At 45.6% G+C, this 19,202-nt stretch overlaps 2 protein-coding genes across 2 annotated transcripts in view; one reads left to right on the forward strand and one right to left on the reverse strand.

Moving 5' to 3' along the window:
- Positions 1-19,202, reverse strand: part of LOC131258941 (vacuolar protein sorting-associated protein 37B) — a 492,072-nt gene that overhangs the window by 32,208 nt on the left and 440,662 nt on the right. The window lies entirely within an intron of this gene.
- Positions 1-19,202, forward strand: part of LOC131258921 (fasciclin-2) — a 50,725-nt gene that overhangs the window by 11,694 nt on the left and 19,829 nt on the right. The window lies entirely within an intron of this gene.

The raw sequence follows: 19,202 nt of genomic DNA on the forward strand, positions 1-19,202 counted from the left end.
CCATTCGCAGGTGAGTTATAAATAAAGTCATCGACGGAGATGAATGGAGCCAGACGGAGGCAGCACAACCACCCAAACCCCCTCGGGAGGAAAAATCATCCGCAATGGTGCCATTTTCGTAAAAGCGGTCGAAGTCGAAGTCGCCGAAGTTCTAAAGCATCAGAGTAGAAACCATACGGTGCTTGATGTGACGTCTTTCTAACGTTTGATACACCTTCCCATTAACTGCTGGCTTTTAAGAGTCATGTATTTTGAAGTTTTCAAATGTTAGCTAGGAGAACTTCACTGATTTTCCCTTTTTTTTTAGCTTTTTCATACCAAATTGGGAAAGGGCCTTTGCAGCCCAGATGCTTGCAATCAAACTTTCGCCGTGTAGCATGATGCATTTATGCCCCCTTGCAAGAGCAGCCACCGTTCCATGCGTGCATATCCCCCTCGCATCCCCATCCCCCGCGGTGCAATGCTGCAGAGCAATCATAATCGCAAACAGACGCGATTTTCTTCAATCAAATTACGTGAGTCGTGCAAACGGGGGGTTTACGGCGGGCCGCAAAGAAGAGCAACGGTTGATGTATGGCAAACGATCATCAGATTATATGACGCCTGCAATCATTATCGTGTGCGGCGGCGTGGGTTTATCGTTCGTATGCAAAAGAGTCGCGGTGCTGTAGACGAGTAGGAAAGGGGGAAGCGAGGGCAGATAAGAGCGGGCTACTTTCACTTTATCGCCAGGTGGTGGAACGTGCCAATTTACATTTTATGCTTCGCAGCCGTTTGATACGCAAATGGTGTTAACAATGTTTTATGGTTTTTGCATTCTTTTTCTGCAACAGTACAAGATACCATGGTATATGTTCTCGAAACTCAAACACACTGTAGTCGCTAACTATTTTTTTTGGGTTTCATCGAATAAGCTGCTGCAATTTACATTATACTCCGACACTGTGAAACATTTCGGAATGTCATTGGTTAACCCGCCAGTTTAAAACAAATCTTTAAGCCGGAAACCGTTCCCGGGTAGGTTGTTAATGGATTGTAATGAGCATAGTTTAATCATTTCTGTCCCAATGAACACTCAACAGCGAACTCGTGTTTATAATTCATTTGATCACGAAACGCCTACCAATAACGCAAGGGCGTTGGCGAAACATGCAGTGGATGCTTCAGTGGATGCTGCGAGAAAACCACATCCGAACGCTTTTTAAACTCATTTAACACTTCCCCACACACACACACACGGTTCCAGATCAAACGCTACTCGCAGATAATGGGCATATGAAGTGTATGTGTGCGCATCGGATATTATTAATTTTAAGTTCAACTAGCTTGTCGGGCCCGTCCGTTTTTTCCCCTTGGCAGTTTTTCGCTTTGTCGCACCCATTTTGCTTTCGCAGAGCGAACACAAAAAAAGTTGTCGACTTTGCATGTTGGGCGCGCGCGCTCAAATATGATATGTGAAGGGCTGCACCGCCACGAATGATGCTGCGGTGAAGCATCGCAGGAATAATGGGTCGCCGTCGGACTCAATTAAAACAAATAATAGCCACACATTCATTCCACCAATGGCGCGCGCGGATGCTGATGTGTAGCTGGTTAGCAGCGGCCGATGGTGGAGCATTTTTCCTTTGCCTTTGACCTCCGCTCCGGCTCGGCTGTTGTGAACCGCGAGCTTCTCTGCCGGAGGGTGGGCGGCGGCCTGGTGACACGAGCGGAGATCCGATGGCCGTTTAAATTTTTCCAGCGCATCAACAACACCCACCCACCACCAATGGGGGCCGCCAGTTGACGGGGGAAAAAAATGTAGAGAAATGAAATTCTTCCTATCAACTTTCAGCGTGTGATGTCGCTTCGATCGCCGAACGCCGATGACCGGCGATACCGTGAATGGGGTAGCGTGCCAACATCATATTGGCGTCGTTTACGAGTTGCATGTGATCTCATTTCGTTGCAAAAAACACGAAACCAAACCTACCGTCATCGCGGTGGAAGCCGTAAACAAACCAACCAACTCGCCTAGCAAAACACGGGGTAGTGTATCGTAATGAAATAAAATAAAATAAAATAAAACATTCCGATTGACAGACCTTCGAGCTGCTGTGTGTTGTTGGTACATGTTCCGCCGCCTTCATGACCTCGAAAACAGGGGAAAATAAAACATCCTGTCGAATACCGCCCTACAAAAAACGTATCCCATGTTGACAGTTGGAAATTTTTAATTGACATGCCCGGGAGAAATTTGTGAAAATCGAAAGCCGCGCGCAGGGTCATAGATTGGCGGCATGTTTCAATGCCTCCCCCCCCTCCGGTGTGGACTTTACTGGCGATGACATTTCCTGTTTCCGGTGCATCGCCCAATGCAACACAGGCGGTCAAAATTTGGATGGTTTGGCTTTTCCCGAGGGGGGAAGTGTTGCCAGAAAATCCAACGAACCCAACGGTCAACTGTCCGGTAGTGAAATTTCGGTTGACAGATTATCCGTCGACATCACGTACTTCACTTGGGTTTGGAGGAGGGTACGCGGGGTGTGCTCGTGAATTTCTGGACAGCAACCGAACGCGTGATGATTGATTTCCTCAACGATGCTTGGGGCCCGGTTTTGGTTGGGACCTGCTGAAGCGACCGATTACCACCAATCAACGGACCCGCGACAAATGGGAAACTATCGTGTTTTGGTTAGCCTATCTGTTTTTAAAGCCTCGGTTGAGTTTTGGAACGCGGGCAATTAATGTTAACCAACACGAAACATGGACCGAGGAGCGCGAGCGGCCGATGCTGACGAAAGCGTTCAATCATTTAAAACCGACAGATCCCGGTCGGGGTTTTCGGTTCGTGAGTTCGTTATCTCGGTCATTTCGCCTCGGTGCTGGTGAGATTCTGATGAACCCCGTTCCATAACGGAACGGAACAATAAAAGTAAATTGCTGTCCATGCTCCGAATGCGCTCCCTCCCCCCCAACATCGACCCAAATGCGATCAGCTTCCACTCTTTAATTTTTGCGACGCTTTACAAAGAAGGTTGCTCACAAGAAGGCCAAGGAACTCGAAGAGGAGCATCATCCGGGAGTGCGGACGGGGTTGACAAGGTAAAGTGATATTGAACCGTTTTTCTCGGCATCTTAATCACGTCCCTTGAACGTGTCGTTCCGGCGATGACCTTGTCTTGGTGGAGATCTTTTTCCATGATTGGAAAACTGCGAGGAAAGCGTGCTCACCGGGTTTTCCCCAGCAAAGGGGCACCATCTTCCCGGGTAGTAGAAGCGTTAATGAACTGCTAAACGCAAACGAACAGATGCTATCGCACACCGTTCTTTACTATCATAGCCGAGCACTAGAAGCATCTGGCCCAGATATTCTTGGACACCCTTCATTTGTGTGACAGTGTTGGATTCGTTTTTTACTTATGCTCCACAAACGATTACAAATTCAAAAATGAACATTTTTTTTATCTTGCAAACAAATCGAGGACACCGCGCTGTTTCCCCCTTCGGTATGTTTGTAAAAAGAGAAAACATGATGATCATGACATAATTGTCCCCATGATGTTGTTGTACGGGCAGATAGTGAACCCGAGGAACTATTCCTCCAGCAGGAACCATTCCTATGCCAGCCGAACACGAAAATGAGCATTAAATTTATGCACCATTTATCTTGATGGCCTTTAGTTGCGATGCGTTACACGAGATAGTGTTTTGGCTTTGCTTCTGTTTCGTTTTATTCCTCCGGATGGCAAATACAAACCTAGGCTGAAGGCAGAAATATTTTGGTGGGACGGAAGAACCTCCTAAGAACGAAGGGAAAACGGCAACGTTGCACGGCTCGTTCTTTACAGTCGACGAAGCATCCATATGGCCATAATTCATAAATTTCATAACATCCCATATCTCCATCCGAAAAGGCCGCCCCCGCGTCTTTGTTGTTTCGGGTCCGAAGTTTCTGGGTGCCTTTTGGAAGCGACCCATTAAAACTTGAGACCGATCCCCCACAGCTACGGCGTCCGTCCCGTGCATTCTTGAGCGACAAGAGTAATGCATTTCATAATTGGATGTTTGGTCTCTTCGGAATGGCTCATTTGGATACGCTGGAGATAGATACTGAGAAGGGAAAAAAAACGCGTTGGAGGCTTCACTACCATAAATCACTCATCAAGAGGTTTCGCGGCCGCTGCTGCTTCGGGGGGGAGGGCCCAAAAATGTTCGATTTTTCTCGAAATCTTTTCTCCAGTTGTTCCTCGAAAATGCGGGACTGTAACGGAACATCTATTAGCGCATGCTGAGATAAACTAATGTAACCTCATTTCTTTGTTTCGTGCGCGTTTTGGAGAACTATTGCGCCTTATCGTGTATTGGATTTCTCATAACAAATCTATACAGTTTTCTTCTGCTGATAGATGGTGCTTTTTTCACCCCAAGAAATAGAAAGAAAATTCCTGTGTAACAGCGCAATTTTTCTTCCAACAGCTGACCCTCCGTACTAAAAGCCGGTCAACCTGCGTTGTTATGCGGCATTTCATTTTCCTTCAATGCAGTTCAATACATCTTCCCCCGGGGTAAAAACCACAGTTTCCGAACACCACCCTCTACTCTTCGCCAATGTTGCCACTCGGTTTTCTTTGCCTCCGTAAGCGGGGGGAGGGAAGCGGAACAGCAAATGGTATGATAATTAACATTTTATTATTATGCTATGTTTATGTTGCGCTGCGCTCTGGACGCGCGCGCCCCCTTCGAAAAGCCAAACCCTCCGTGCCGTGAGTTACGGGCCACTGTTTTCTGGTTATAGGCTGAAGGTGTTGAAAACCGGGCCCTGTAGCATCTTCGGAGCGATTGACATGGCCTTTTGGATACGGGCCACGCTGTCGTCTGCCATCATCACCGTCAGCGAAGGTCGTTCCGGCCGTGAAACGATCGCCCTGGGAGCTATTCGGGGAGTTTTCCAAAATCGTAGATTTTCCTAGCCCGCACGAGAGAGGGATGTTTCCACCACCACAACCGCCAGCGATATGAGATGAACCAGGGATCTTTTTTTTGCGCCTTCAGTATCTCTCCGTGGCAAACTTTTCGGCAGTTGGGAATTCGAAACCCGGGACATCGCATTGCAGTACACTTTTCGGGGGATCTTGTGGTGTTGAAAGTTGCGAACATAAATTAGACATTTATGGTTCGGTATGGCAGTTGTCGTGAGTGTAAAAAAAACCCCTGAAAGGTTGTGACTGATTCTTGCCCTAAAACGGCCGAAATCCAAATAAATTGGGGACCGTTGAAATGTGGGACTTTATGTGGATTATGTCTGAGTATTCTAACATCGTTGAAGATTATATAAAATCTAGCTAAATTCAATCTGTAAAAGGCATGATTCAATTACACAATCATGTTAAACTTTGTAAAACAAAGTGCCTGTCTGTTTCTCTTTTTGACATCTACAAGCCAACGGCAAGCGCACGTTCAAAACCAATACGCAAACCAAGAGATAGGTCAATGAATAGCATATCAAGCATAGAATCTCTCGCTCAACTAGCAAGCATTCGTTTGCAGGTTAGCAACCGGTCTGGCCAAAACCGACGGATGTAGTTCCAAGTTCCGATGAATCATTTATGAACGACTGCAAACGCGAGACAATCCAGCCGAGCAGCTCACACCACCACCACTACCACCACCACCGTGCCTTGGTTCGTGGCTTGTTCCGTCCTATTGGCGCTGGTACGACCTTTTCCTACGCTCCTAGACTGATTCACCGCGGAATGTGGCTTCCAATGCAGCAGTGCATGCAGCAAGCCGAGGAATGTGTTGTTTGATTAAACCGAGTCGTACTAATTCGATAGCCTGTTTTACCTCTGGCATTGGTAATTCAGCTGCCTTGCGCTCTGCAGGGAAAGAGGCCGAACGTGCAGCATCGGCTTATGTAGCTGCAACCTTTTTCCCGTTCTCGTTCTCGATCGGGTGGACGCTCCAACGGCGTGCGGGTTGGTGGTAGGTGAGTTTTGATTCCCCTTGTCCGGATGTACAGACAACACTACCTACTCTAGTTTGAAAGTCAAACCGCAGCGAGAGTTGTCGTAAAACAAATGTTCGCTCGAGTGTTGTTACAGTAAAGACGAGAAATGGTAGGATGAATTGTTTTTCCAAAGGTCATGTCCAACCAATGAGAATCAATGTTGTATCAGCTTCTGGGTAAATTCATTTCCACTGGTATAAGGCCACGAGCGTAATTAAAGTTTAATCAACTCTTCAAAGGGACTTTTAAGACGAATTAATAGAAAGCAATCTAAGATTCGTGCACAATGGAAAATATTACGTTTATTGTAGTTTTTTTTTCAAGAACCTCCTTTCGTTCTCGCCGTTTTTAATGCACTTGTGTTAGGGAGCTTCATTTCCATAAAAGTGAAATTTACATTCTTGGTCACGTCATCGCGTAAAATATATAAGTGCTTCAGTTTTCTTCCAACACCATTCTCATGCATATTAAAAATCGATGTAAAAAAGCTGTTTACGACCTTTAATGGTTGAAATCTGTGGCTTTTCTTGGCCACGGGCGCGCGCGGCAGGACTGGTGCGGTACCACATTATTAGTGTTGGTGGGCCAAAGCTTTCAGCACGATTTAACGATTCCGTATTCAAAAGAACTCTTTTCGGGTTTATGCTAACGCCGTTTCTTCTCGTGGCAAACAAAAAAAAAAATCCAAAAAGATCTTACGCCAACGCGTGCACACACGTATACACACCCCAGTACACAATTCATCAGCAGTACCATCATCAGTGCCCGGCAAGTCAATATGCTAAATGTATAAATATTTCATATCGATGTCGTTCAACCAGACGGTGATTGCAGCTTGCGTTGGTCATGAAATATGTATGAAATTATATTGAAAAAGAAGGCAAACGAAAAAAAAATGTTCGTAAAATAATGCTACGTCCTGGCACCACAATCCGCTAAAAGCCGGACACAAATGGGATGCAAATGTAGACGAATGCCGGAGCGCCCTCGATCGGTCCACCGTCGGCCAGACGGGTTTGTCGGGTTGTCCGAGCGACAATCGGAATACTTGAGTACGCCGACATTTCTTTCGTGGTCATTGGCGCGAAGAAGAAGAAGAATTCTATGAAATGAAAGTTAGAATTATGCTTGTCGAAGGACTTGAATCGTTCCTAACGGAAGGGAATTTAACTCCTTTTTCAACAGAACCTCTCGTACTAAACGGAAGATATTAACTCATTTTTCAAAAGAACCTCCCACAAGTTGTGATTTTGGGAATCGTTTTCCATAGAATTCATCATAGAATATCACTCAGGCAAAAAGGTGCACATTTTTCGGAAGTAGTATTACGCTGCAATCCAAGTGAACTTTCCCACCGGATATAATATATATTTCTCCACGCACTCATCCATAAAGATAAAATCATCCGAGCGAAGAAACCTCTTCCCGGAGACATTTCTAAAGCATGGGTTGGTCTCGACGTGAAAAAGTACAGTAAAATTCAATTATACCTCTAAGCTTCGTTTAGCTGTCTCTTTGCCACCCATATCCGTATGGCAGTCTCACCTATCGCTCAGTCAAATAGTCCGACGGTAGGGGGGAAAGAGTCACGAGAAGGGGGCACATCTAGTTCGGAAGTTCGATATTATTTTCATCCCGCTGTGAAAGCTGGTGCCGTAGATGATTTGCCATCGAGTCTCTGGCACGTGAATCAGGAAATGTGCGACTCCGAAGACTCCAAGAGTTTGAGAACTGGCGACATATGGCGACATAGTTTTCAACATACGGCAAACAGATACCTAGTTCTGCACACTCAGAAGTTCTCATAGGTAAGGATTTGTGTCTGCACCCCGGTGCAATACACTTCGCAGATATAATATGGCCTTAGCTTTTTTTCTTCAATATCTCTGAGTTGGAGTTGAGATTAAAAAAGAATATTGGAATTCCCATCCAACAGGTTTACCAAAACGAATCTGACACAAACACAACATTCCAATGCCTCGGGTGAATTTTAGCTGGTGCGGTATGATTTTATATTATACTGGAATTTGGTTGTTTCATAAACTTGCCCGTTTACTATAAATGTGATGAAGGCACTGCTCTCGTGGTATTTGGTTGCTTTATTCAAATTTCATAAATGCTCGTATAAAGTTAGTTCGGTAAATTTATTTTCTCGTCAGTCTGAAGCGAGAACATTTGATGCTTTCTCGTACCCCGTCCCATATAGCATTTGGGAGCACACGTACACGCAGCACACTTTGTCCGTGTGGAAATATTTATGACCGAGCATCGGAAGCCGAAACAAAGAAGAAACATAATGCTCATCCACTTATCTCAGATAATTACGTTGATCCAGTAGTCTGGATTTACGAACGAGGCTGCGTATGCATGCATATAGCGACCAAACCGTAGCAGGCCAAGACGCGCACAGCAGGACCCTTTGTTTTCCGCTCACCATTTTCCAGATCAGAAGTTGAGGGTAGGGTATGCCGCCATATCTGTCTGCATAGGTCGGCTAAGAGCTACTGTCAGTTTTCTGACCCCACAGCCTTGGATAGTTTCCCCCGAGATGTGTGTGTGTGTGTGTGTGCCAGCTCGCGCCACAAGCTATCGATAACATCTCTTGTGGCGCTACCGGATTCCGGATAATGGGGCCTCTGCAGCTACTGCTGTCGATGCTTCAGACAAACAGACAAACTGAAAGCTGAAAGGAGAAAATTGAGACGTATCATTACACCAGCTACATTACGATCGGTGCCGCCGCCGGGGGGACGAGTGTGTGTGTTGCCCTTGAACCTTGGACTGGGGAGATTTTAATTTTATCAAATAACAATTTTTCGAGCTCATCCAAACCAACTTCCCATCGGGGGTTGCCGGTTGCATTGATTCCCTATCGAAGCATGTGCATATCCCTCCGACAACAACCATGCTCTGTTTTTAATAAATGAAACACATCGTCCGATAATTTTCTTTAATGTTTGCCTTCTATGGGATCTTAATTTTAGATGCACTTTGTAGAAGAAAAACAAGAATAGGTTCGAGAATTGGGTTTCCGATACCCGGCTGTAAGAGAAGGGGCTGCCAAAACCGCAGGCACATTGTGTGCGTTCGTCGTGGTGTGCGAGACACGTGTTTAGGTGAGGAGTAGCCGCCGTCCTTTGGGAAGGAAAACCTATCCGGCGCGTATGGGGGAAAACAACTGAACCCAGCACTCACGGGTAGTGTGCGGGTGTGGTGTCGAATTTCCCTCGAAAGCCCTCGTAGCGCCTTCGGGTTTCGATAGCATCCGGTGATCCGTCGATGGGTTCCGTGCGACGATCGACATGTCCGTTCGATGCTGGTGCACTTTCGGTACAACGAGTGGAAGAAGATCGTACGAAAAGGGGTTGAAAGAAAGCATAAATGAAATCGAAACCCCACTTACATGTTGTGACACGCACGGTGGCGGTGCCGTGTGGTATTTATTACTTGCCCTCCCAAATTGAGGGCGGCTCGATGTCGGTCGGTCTTTACGGATGGCACTTCAGGAGCGAACGATGGTCTAATTAATACCATGAATGTCAAGGCAGAAAGCGTATTACTTTTTTTTTGTTAGGCACGAAAGACACACACACCGCGTGTGTGTTCTTGAGTGCTTCATGCTGGGTTTGAGAAAAAGGGCGATTGAAAGAAGGCGAAACCATACCTAGAGTTAATATAAAGATCGTTGGAAAGGAACGTTCCATTTGGCAGAGGTTTGGTAAATGTAAATCCGTAAAGATAATCACAAACAAAAGCATTGTTTCTGGATCAAACCTTTTCCTCGAGTGTCGTAAAACTTTCTTGCCGGGAGCGAAGAAGTCTAATAATGCACGCCAATCTCCCCCTTTGGCAACCTACTTCGAAAGCTCGTAAATAATGCATTGCGCTACTTCTCTAATCCGCCCACCCGGCAATGCTACTACTAATTGGCACGATTTGAATCATCAAACCCTCCTGGCCGTAATCGTGTGTTCCTGTTGTATTACTTCCGGTTGTTGTTCCCGCTTTCCCCGGTGTCTGAGTTTCGTGTGAATGTTCCCACCGTCAAGCATTAAAAGACCTGTGCAAAACCATCACGCTCTCGATGTTTGTTGGGGCTCCACAAGAAAGGTGTGGAAAAATGTTGCCACGGTTCCGGAACAACAAAACGATAACCAACTGTCTCCTCTTTTTGAAGCATTCTGTAGAGGTTGCTTGAAGCGATGACAAGAGCGATCCAGAGCACCGTTCAAAGAGATGGATTATCGGACCCCGATCTATGGTCGCATCAACCTTTTCAGCTATTCATTTTCATGCTAATGATCGGGGATAAGTTTTTCCGACCACGCGTTTTTAAAACTCCAACTGAAACTGCTGCATGTCATCATTGTGTACATTTTTATTTTCATTTCTGTCATGCTACTATCGCTTCGCGAAATCTATTCTCCCATCTTCTGTTCATACCTCACGATAGCGGCTGCTTTCGGGGTTTGCTCTTTCTTTCGGTGACCTTCATTCGACCGAACCGTTGACGAAGGGAAAAACAATCTTCAGGTTGGTCGAGCATCAGTGTTCCGGTTTATTGAAATTTTTCCTTAAAACCGCTTTATGCACGGGGGGGGGGGCCATATTGTCGTGGGCTTTGGGGCGGCCAGCTTCCCATCGACCGTTTGACAGTGGACCGTCGATTGTCATTATCTCAAAATGACTCTCATTTCTCCTTCCGGCAATGGGCAGCTGGATTTTGCAAGTTAATTTTTTTTAACCTGGTCTTGACCGCAACGACCGGGCCAAAAATATGCTTTTCGGGCATATCTCTTTTGGTGACGGATAAAAATAATATTTCCAACGATGATGAAACATGCGTCATTCTTCTGCGACCCACGGTTAGGAAGGCAAGCGAACGACGGGCAAACATGGCAGTTATAATAAAAGCGCTGTGCTGATCGGATAACAATCGGATGACGGCATAACAACGGTCGTGCCTCTGCGCACCCGAATGTCCTTCTTCACGTTCAAGTGACAAGCCGAAGGACTACACCAAGTGGTTCTACTTGTGCGACCGCTATACAACAAATTCCTTGGTCACATACCGAGAAGAAAACATAATACTGACAAAGACCTACACTTCCGCAGGATGAGTAGTTCTTCTATTGTTCAGTAAAAATAAGAACATTCGTGTGGTGTGAGTGTCCCTTCCGATCGATGAGGTTAACATAAATTTCGTTCCTTTCAGGGTCGTTTGTCCGTTGCAAATTTTAACCTTACAAACTTTCACAACCTTGAATGATTTTACCTTTATTTAAACTAAGTTTAATTACATTTATATTCATATTTATTGAACTTTGCCATTGCCGATCCTTTAAAAGACTTGCACGTTTTTATCGCTTCCTTCGTTAACGTTTAAAGTTCAACGATAAAGGAATGCCAAAAGCGTCGTCGTCGCGCATTGCTTGTAAAATACTTTGGACATTTTACATTCCACCGAAGCCATCTCCGTCGCGTTTTTCAGAGCCATCACTTTCACTTTCCGTTCCGCTGATAACCATCGTCCGTCGTCATCATCGGCGTTTTGCCTAGGAGAGCCGGTAGAAAAAGAGGCATAACAACCATACCTGCAACCCACTTCAAGACGATCGTTCGCCATTGTCACACGGCATTAGAGCTTCGTGGAAGGGAAAGAGGGTAGAAGAGGAAAGGCGGCGGCGAGGAGGAGGGAGTCTGTCGTCAAATATTCTGTCACGGCGTTTTGGTCCGAATTCCTCACCTCAAATATTCGATGGCGCTCGCTCTTTAGGCCCTACTGCTTTTTCTCGAGCTGCTTGCTTTTAGACCACGAGTTTGGTATTTTCCACTTCTGCTTACACTTAGCAGGGAAATTGCTACCTCGAGCGAAGTCTCGATTTTTCGGGGGGCGAGGTTCAGGCGAATCGTTCCCATTCATCGGGCAGGGCAGAAGACGTTTCCTCATTGACCGGGAAATCAGCGTCTTCTTTGACGCTCTCGCGGGGTATTTTCCTCCTTTTCCCCTCGGTGTTTTGCTGCAATGAAATTAACTTTCTTTTCGGGCGTCCTCCCTTGCGCCCAAATGAGCGGTTCTATTGCCGTCTAAATCGAGCGGACCTACCCCCCGAATTCCCGCCGGGGCCGTCAATCTTGTTCTCGCTACGATTTTCCACGCGCTGAAAGGCATCTCTTCCCGGGGGGAGAGTGCGCTACCTACCGACAGTTTGTCCATCAATTTTCCCGCTGGTAGGCCCACCCCACCTTTCCCTAGAGAACAGTGTATAGCCATCGTTCGGTGGCCATCAAATATGTCTTCCAGATCCTTCCGCTGGCAACGATGGCAAATGAAGTACCGAAAATAGAGCCACTCGCCACGCCACTAAAGATAGAAGGTTCCGGCCCGGTGTATCACCCATCGTTCCACGCTCCGGATCCTAACCGGTTTCGAATGCGAAGCTCGATAAAATCGAAAAGATTCCTCCATAGGGAAAGGCGAAAAACTCTCCACGAACTGCTGCCAAGAAATGGTCCTCGATGGTCCGTTTGGTTGTTCATGAAGTTTGCCGCTAAAGACAGCAATTGAGTTATCATTAGCAATGTTATCGGCCGGCCGGAAGTCCGTTCGCAGAAAGGGTCTATATCGATCGTGGTGTGGTGCTTTCAGTTTCCTCGGATCGGGTCGTTTGGTGGGAGGGAAGAAAATTGATTATGTGGCCAACCGTGATCGATAGATGTTGGTTTACGTACGTACGTACGTATCCGATAGACAAATATCTTCCTTTCGTGCATTTGCCGGAACGAGTTAATAAGAAAGGAAATGATGCAAAATTCGAACTAATACCAGCCTTGCTAGGTTGCTAATACCAATGCCCTTGCAGGTAAGCACAGGTAACCCGGCTTATACACTGTTAGTAGAAACCTTCAAGAACGTCCTTTCAAGCGTTCTTTCTGGCAGGTTGAACTCATAAATCCATTTCCGTGCGTTCACCACCAAAGCCCAGTCGTCTGAGCGCTAATTCTTTTGCACAATGCTTCACATAATGCTCTAATCTGGGAAATAAATAGCTCACCCGATGTTGAACATGAGCACACACCAGTTCATCAGTCCGGAAGGATGCACAAGGACACACACACACAGCTCGTGACACAGGTGTGGGTAGTTCCGATAAAAAAGGTTTCACCGCCATATCGGCTCTTCGCCATCGGATGGAGCGAAGACCCTATCCGTATCCTTTGATGGTGCCAACCCCGGATCAATAGATCCGGTCCCCCACCACTGCTCCAACGCACCTGTGCGAGCTTTTGATATGAAGCCTTCAGCTGGCGACCGACTGCTGGAGTTTGTGTCCTTTCGCTGAGGCTTTCGCTATCGTACGTCGTGCTGGATTCGTGCATATCCAAAGAAACCATCCTGCTGTGGTGCTGAAAACGGGAACCATTGTGAAGATGACGGTAAGCGTGGGAGAGGAGTCCTCCCTTGGTGGAATGAAACGAAGGACGCTGCTACTCCCGAACCTCCGGGAGGTTCATTGTGTGCAATGGAGCCTGTTGTGCTCATCGACAACTGCTCTATATCCTCGTCGTCTACATCGCGCATACGGGAATTGAATTTCATTCGAATGGCGTAAGCATATTCGTATTTGCAGTGGACGCACACCGTAGCGTAGCAAACAAAACGCTCCGAACTGCATTCATGGAGGTAAATAAGCTTCGGTGTCTCAATCGACAGGTTGCTTGCTCCGGCGTGTTTTGCAATCAATGTTCCATTTCTGCTTGATTTCCCTAAAAAGGTAAAAGCTGGCTCTTCCCGAGTGCGATCCCCACCGGCATCTAGTTGAAAACTTTCCAAACACCTGCAGTGTGTTGAAGATAATTTCATCTCCATGAAAAGCGGGGCAGAGCGAGGTGGTTGATTCGGGTATGATGCAATTACCAACGATCGCTTTTCTTACGGTAAATTTACACAACGTATGTGTGTATGTGTGTGCCATGATAATGGTTTTAGTCGAAACAACGTTGCATTGGGAAATGCACCTTATTTGTCTTCCGATCGAATGAATAATCAATTCCATTCGATGGAGTTATTATGTTTCTATGTATGCGCACGCTTCATGGTGCGATGCTTAGAAGATGCGTACAACCGGCAATAATGAGCACACAAAAGGCAGTAGTGTGTATCGTTTCCAAAGGATATTGCTTTCGTAATTGATTGATCGCGTCGGTGATAAGGCGATTTATGTTTCGCATGCTCTTTTAAATGTGACCGAAATCGATTGGATAATGGCAATCATGCTTTGCAGCATCCATTTGCGCCTTCAATAGAGTTGATCGTTGTCCTTTGTTTTGTATCTTAATACAGGCTTTGAATTTGAAATTGCTTTTAAAGCAGTTTATTGATTTTGAACGATTTGTAATCCAAAACTGTTTTTTCTTTTAATTTTATTAATTATAGTTTTGTACTAATCAGGCTGTTGAATTTATCTTATTTTAAACAAATTTCGGGTGTCTTCATGATACACTAAACGTCATGAATCTCACGTTAAATTTTTTAACTTAAACGAATAACACAACCAATTGAACGCCAAACTTATAGCACAAATAGACAAATAAATTAAATAGCATGTGGCAAACTCTAGCTCCCTAAAACATACGCCAATAAATAGTGTGTCCATCCATTTAGTTTATGTTTATCCGACGGGCGATAATTTCAGGGCTCGGGTGTATTAATAGTCGGTATTCGGTTGAAATCATAGGATAGGCGATAATTTACTACGAAGTCCAATCTGTAGTCGGGGGTCACACTCCATTTAATGGGCTCCGTTATTGGTGTTGCAGACTTTGGGCAGGTAGTGAACAAAACCTATGTCAATGTACGTACATATCTGCAATATTGATAGGGTTGTCAAATAAATGCCACCTATTTACATGTTAGACTATTCATTGATTTTTAGTTTTAGCAAAGACGAATGTGACATTTTCCCAACGAACCGTGCGGTAGCAACAACGCTTTATTGATTGTCTCTTAAATCGTTTGATGGCGTACGACATACGCGCTCACGAGAGCTGTCAGTGAAAATGCTAAGCTTCAGCGTTTTCCTTCGTTTTATTTTTTCCCACTCTCCCCTTTCCCGTGGGGCAGATTTTCCTTCCACCAGGCAGGCGGCGGCTCGGAACTGTCACTCAACGTAAAATGCAACCTCGCTCAGCATCCAGCGAAGCATGAAATAATGTCCCATAATATGTCACCGGCACAGGGAGGGATTTGTTCGGATCGAACAACAGAATCCGCCGCCGCCCACCGGAACTTTTGTTTCTTCGGTGTGTACCCTTCACGAATGCCGGTTTTGGGTATTATTCTTTCCGTTTTTTTTTCATTTCTATCTCATTTTGGGTTGCTGCGAAAAAACGAATCGGAAGTAACAAATCCATCATCGTTACCCGTCATCGATCAACATCAAAATTAATACACTCGTCCCAGTCGCCAATAGTCCTCCGTTGCATTCCTTTATGGTACGTTTTCCACATTTCTAGTGATAGGAATTTTTCGTCGTTACTGTTTCATTACCGTTTGTTTGTGAGTCCTTGTGCGTGTGTTTCCGTTTTTGCAGTAACATTCGAGAGTGAACTTTCCAAATGGTATAGCGAACAATATTTCCAACATAATCCTGCCGCGAACTGTCTGTCCTCCCGAAGCCAAAAGTAAAGCTTCTTTTAGATTATTATTTGTCTCGCAAAGCTTGATTGATCGCAGTGCTGTTTCGTTCCTGTGCAGTACATCCAGCAGAGAAAAAAGTCAGGAAAGCTGGTGAGGTTTTTCTTTGTTGAAAACGATCCTTTTTTTTAGAACGTTTCTTCTTTTTTTCTACCAAGTTCAATTTTAGACATGTCAGTTCATTGCATCGAACTTGTCTCAAAAGTGGACAAATGTCAGGAAGATTTCACTCTTCGCTTCAGCAACTTTGGCAATCAAACAATCGATGTGGTAAAATCCATTCATTAATTCATTCGGTTGTTGTGTTGTTTCATCCTTCGTATGTGATGAGGACACTGTAGGGAGATTCATGACACATCTGTCTTCCGTAGGGTTGCTGAAAAATACAATCTGATCCTTTGCTGCAATGCCCCTGTTTTTGCCCTTCGGTTTTCATTTTTGCAATGGATCAACTTGTCGTCGTGCTGGAAACGTCGTCTGGTGGCATTTTCCGGCCCCGAAACACATTCGGGCGCGTACGAGTGAAATAAAAGAGCAGGCAAAAACTCGATTACTTTCAACCGGACATGGGGCTGCAGCATTGCCCGGGGGTATATCGGTGCAGGAAGCTGATAGTTCAATGCACTCCGGCTGCCTTTTTTACAGGCTCTTGGTAGGCAATGTTGTCCAGACTAGCATTCATGTGATTTTTTTTAACAGACTCTGCCAAAGAGTTGCACTCTCAAAATTAGTGTTCGTCGCTGCATACAAGGATGTGATCTGTAAAAACAAAAACGTTTCGAACCATTCGCAGCCGAACCTTCTGATGTCGTACACTATCGTCACATCGTGGTCGTCTCATCTCGAAAAAGGTCAAACCGACAGTATGATGCTGCTTCTTTTTTTTTTAGTATCATACCATCGCTCCCAGCGTCATTCGAAGCTCGTAATGTTTAGATATTCATAATCTGCATGCGTACGGTTCAGTGGCCGCACGTAACATTCCCGCATGCTGGGTCGGTGGGATGACGTGCTTTCCAAATTTGAATGTCGGCAACGATCGTCGACGTTCGTTCTCTCCTAGTCGTATATCATGTCACTCGTAGACAGTCGACAGAAAAAAAGCCAGCCGCAATGAATATTCGGAAATATCGATTTTTCGGCAAAAGTCGGGGTCTGCCCTGCCAGGTTTTGCTACTGAGTTACGCATTTGAAGAAGGATCATTTCTTAATGCCAGACAGAAGTGTAAGAGTGTGTGTTGTAATACAAATGTGAACCCATGCATTTTTAAATCACGAGTTAAACACGTGTCCATATCCTAGCATTACGGACAACGTAACGTCTTAAATGAAGTAATAAAAATGCTTAAGCCAATATTCAAGTGACTAAATCCATATCCTAAATTTTGGTTGTGAAATGTCCCCATCGGTTGACCCAAGCATTGAATTCCGAGCCTCAATCAAAAGGTAAAGCCTTGCGCTGCCGAAGGATGTAAAATAAAATTAATGCACATCGTTTAATGTAGGCCGTAAAGCCAAATTTAATTGACAATCGAATATGCCCCAAGAGCCCAAACACAAATCGGCTAAGCTGCTCGTAAACTAAATCCCGCCCCAGGAGAACGACCGATTTGACGATCAACAGACCGTTGAGGGGGGGGTTTTTCCCAAAAGTTTGGTTCCCGCAACAGATTTTTTTAACTGCCCAGGAAATCCGACCAAACTTATGCGTCCAGGTTGGACAAATTTATGTACGACGCCATAAAATCTGAGCGTCACCGTTATCGTAAATTCATCAAAACGCTCGCCCATATGGCCATCGTGGCGTCGTGTATGGCTCTCCTGGGACGAGTAAACCATCACCAACCCCTTGGCTGGGCCGTGTACGGATGCCGCTTAGAGCAATCACTCCTTTTTCCGAGTTGTTGTGGTTCCGCCAAGCGAGGCGTACCTCACGTTTCCGTCGGGGTAACAAAACTTGAATTCCTTCCGAAAGGAAAAGCCGGAAATCAACGCAATGGCCACAGGTACTTCCGTGCGGATTCCTCTCCGATGCCACTTAGGAGGACGAAAATGTTGGGCCCGCTTGTCGAGGTGTATATTTTCCGAGTATAACGATCGTCTCGTGTGTCGAAAATTATCGTGCTTCTTCCACTTCCACCAACGAATGTTTAATGTTCCTCGCCCGATTCGCGGATGGGATATGCAGCACACGATGCAGCGGTCGCGCAATGACTAGTGCCATTTTATGGGCCACCAACATTGAACCCCCCACTCCCAAACAACAAACCATCATCTGCGATGTCGTCTAGCCCAAACCCAATGCCAACAAATAACTTGCCGCGCTTAACGAACTCGACGGCGAAACTGGCATACTCGCGCATAAAATGTGCAATATGGTGCAGCTATTTCGGAATGTGTCACGACCGGGCTCGATCGTGTGGTCCCGTTGGTCTTTTACATCGTTCCCGCACAGCGTGATGAGGAGCGTGCTGTCTCGTGCCCTAAAATCTCCCTCGATGAGCATCAAAGTACAATTAATGGCGGTAAACTCGAACCATTGCGCCACGAATGATGGGATTTCCAAATGTCGCCCAATGTTGGCGAAAGGAAGGAAGGGCCGGAGAACATCTTCAATACAACTGGCGGGGGTTTGGCCACCTAGGGGGGTTTCATTACCTCATAGGAATTTCATCGTCAGGTAGTAAACAAAAATATCGTACGAAAATTTGTTGAGGGGCTTTATAAATATGTCAGACATTTTTAGTTGAAATAATTTTTACAATTTAAAATAAGAAATTCAATTTTGGGCTATAGTATCATTTTGAAAACACCAATTTACCTTAACTACTTTCCTTAAATTTGCCAAAACTAGCTTAAATCAAATTCTTGAAAAATTCTAACACACAATACTCAATGCATTTCGTTCAAAAGAGAAAAGTTCCATCAAGAAAAGGAACACACACTCCTTCGACGGCTTTAGTAATTCCTAGGAGCCAACATCCAAAATGTGTGCAAAGTCATACGCCGGGTATTCCACTCGTTCCGGGTGAGGATTACTACAAGCTCTGTATAGCTCCTCGTTATGAACGTTCCCGGCCGTTTCCGGTTCCGCAGACGATTCCAACGACCCCGAAAAGGACCGGATTGGTGGACCCCGAACACACGAACGGAGGCCGGCACTATCAACCGGGCCTCGTGTCGACGTGCGAACGTCATAAACCTACCTAACACTGCATAAAATCATCAACCATATTGCACAAGCCATCATTATTTGAGCCTTTACATGCCTCCTCCCCAATGTTCAGTGCCCGGATTAAGTGAGTGCCCCCCTCGCTGCCGGAGGGAAAAAGGGAAATAGTGAAACAAGCAAGCATCAGGTGTGGGGGGAAACGGTGTGTTACTAGAGTTGCTGACTCATAACTTGGTGCTGTAGGAAGAACCCCACGAATGGAGTCGGTCGGGTTGATAAGGTTATTTCGTAGATCCTTCCATTTTCCCTCGTTAGCTTCGGAATGGAAATCCGTCAGAATCTTT

Source organism: Anopheles coustani, chromosome 3 (assembly GCF_943734705.1).
Source record: "Anopheles coustani chromosome 3, idAnoCousDA_361_x.2, whole genome shotgun sequence".
Taxonomy (NCBI): Eukaryota; Metazoa; Arthropoda; class Insecta; order Diptera; family Culicidae; genus Anopheles; species Anopheles coustani.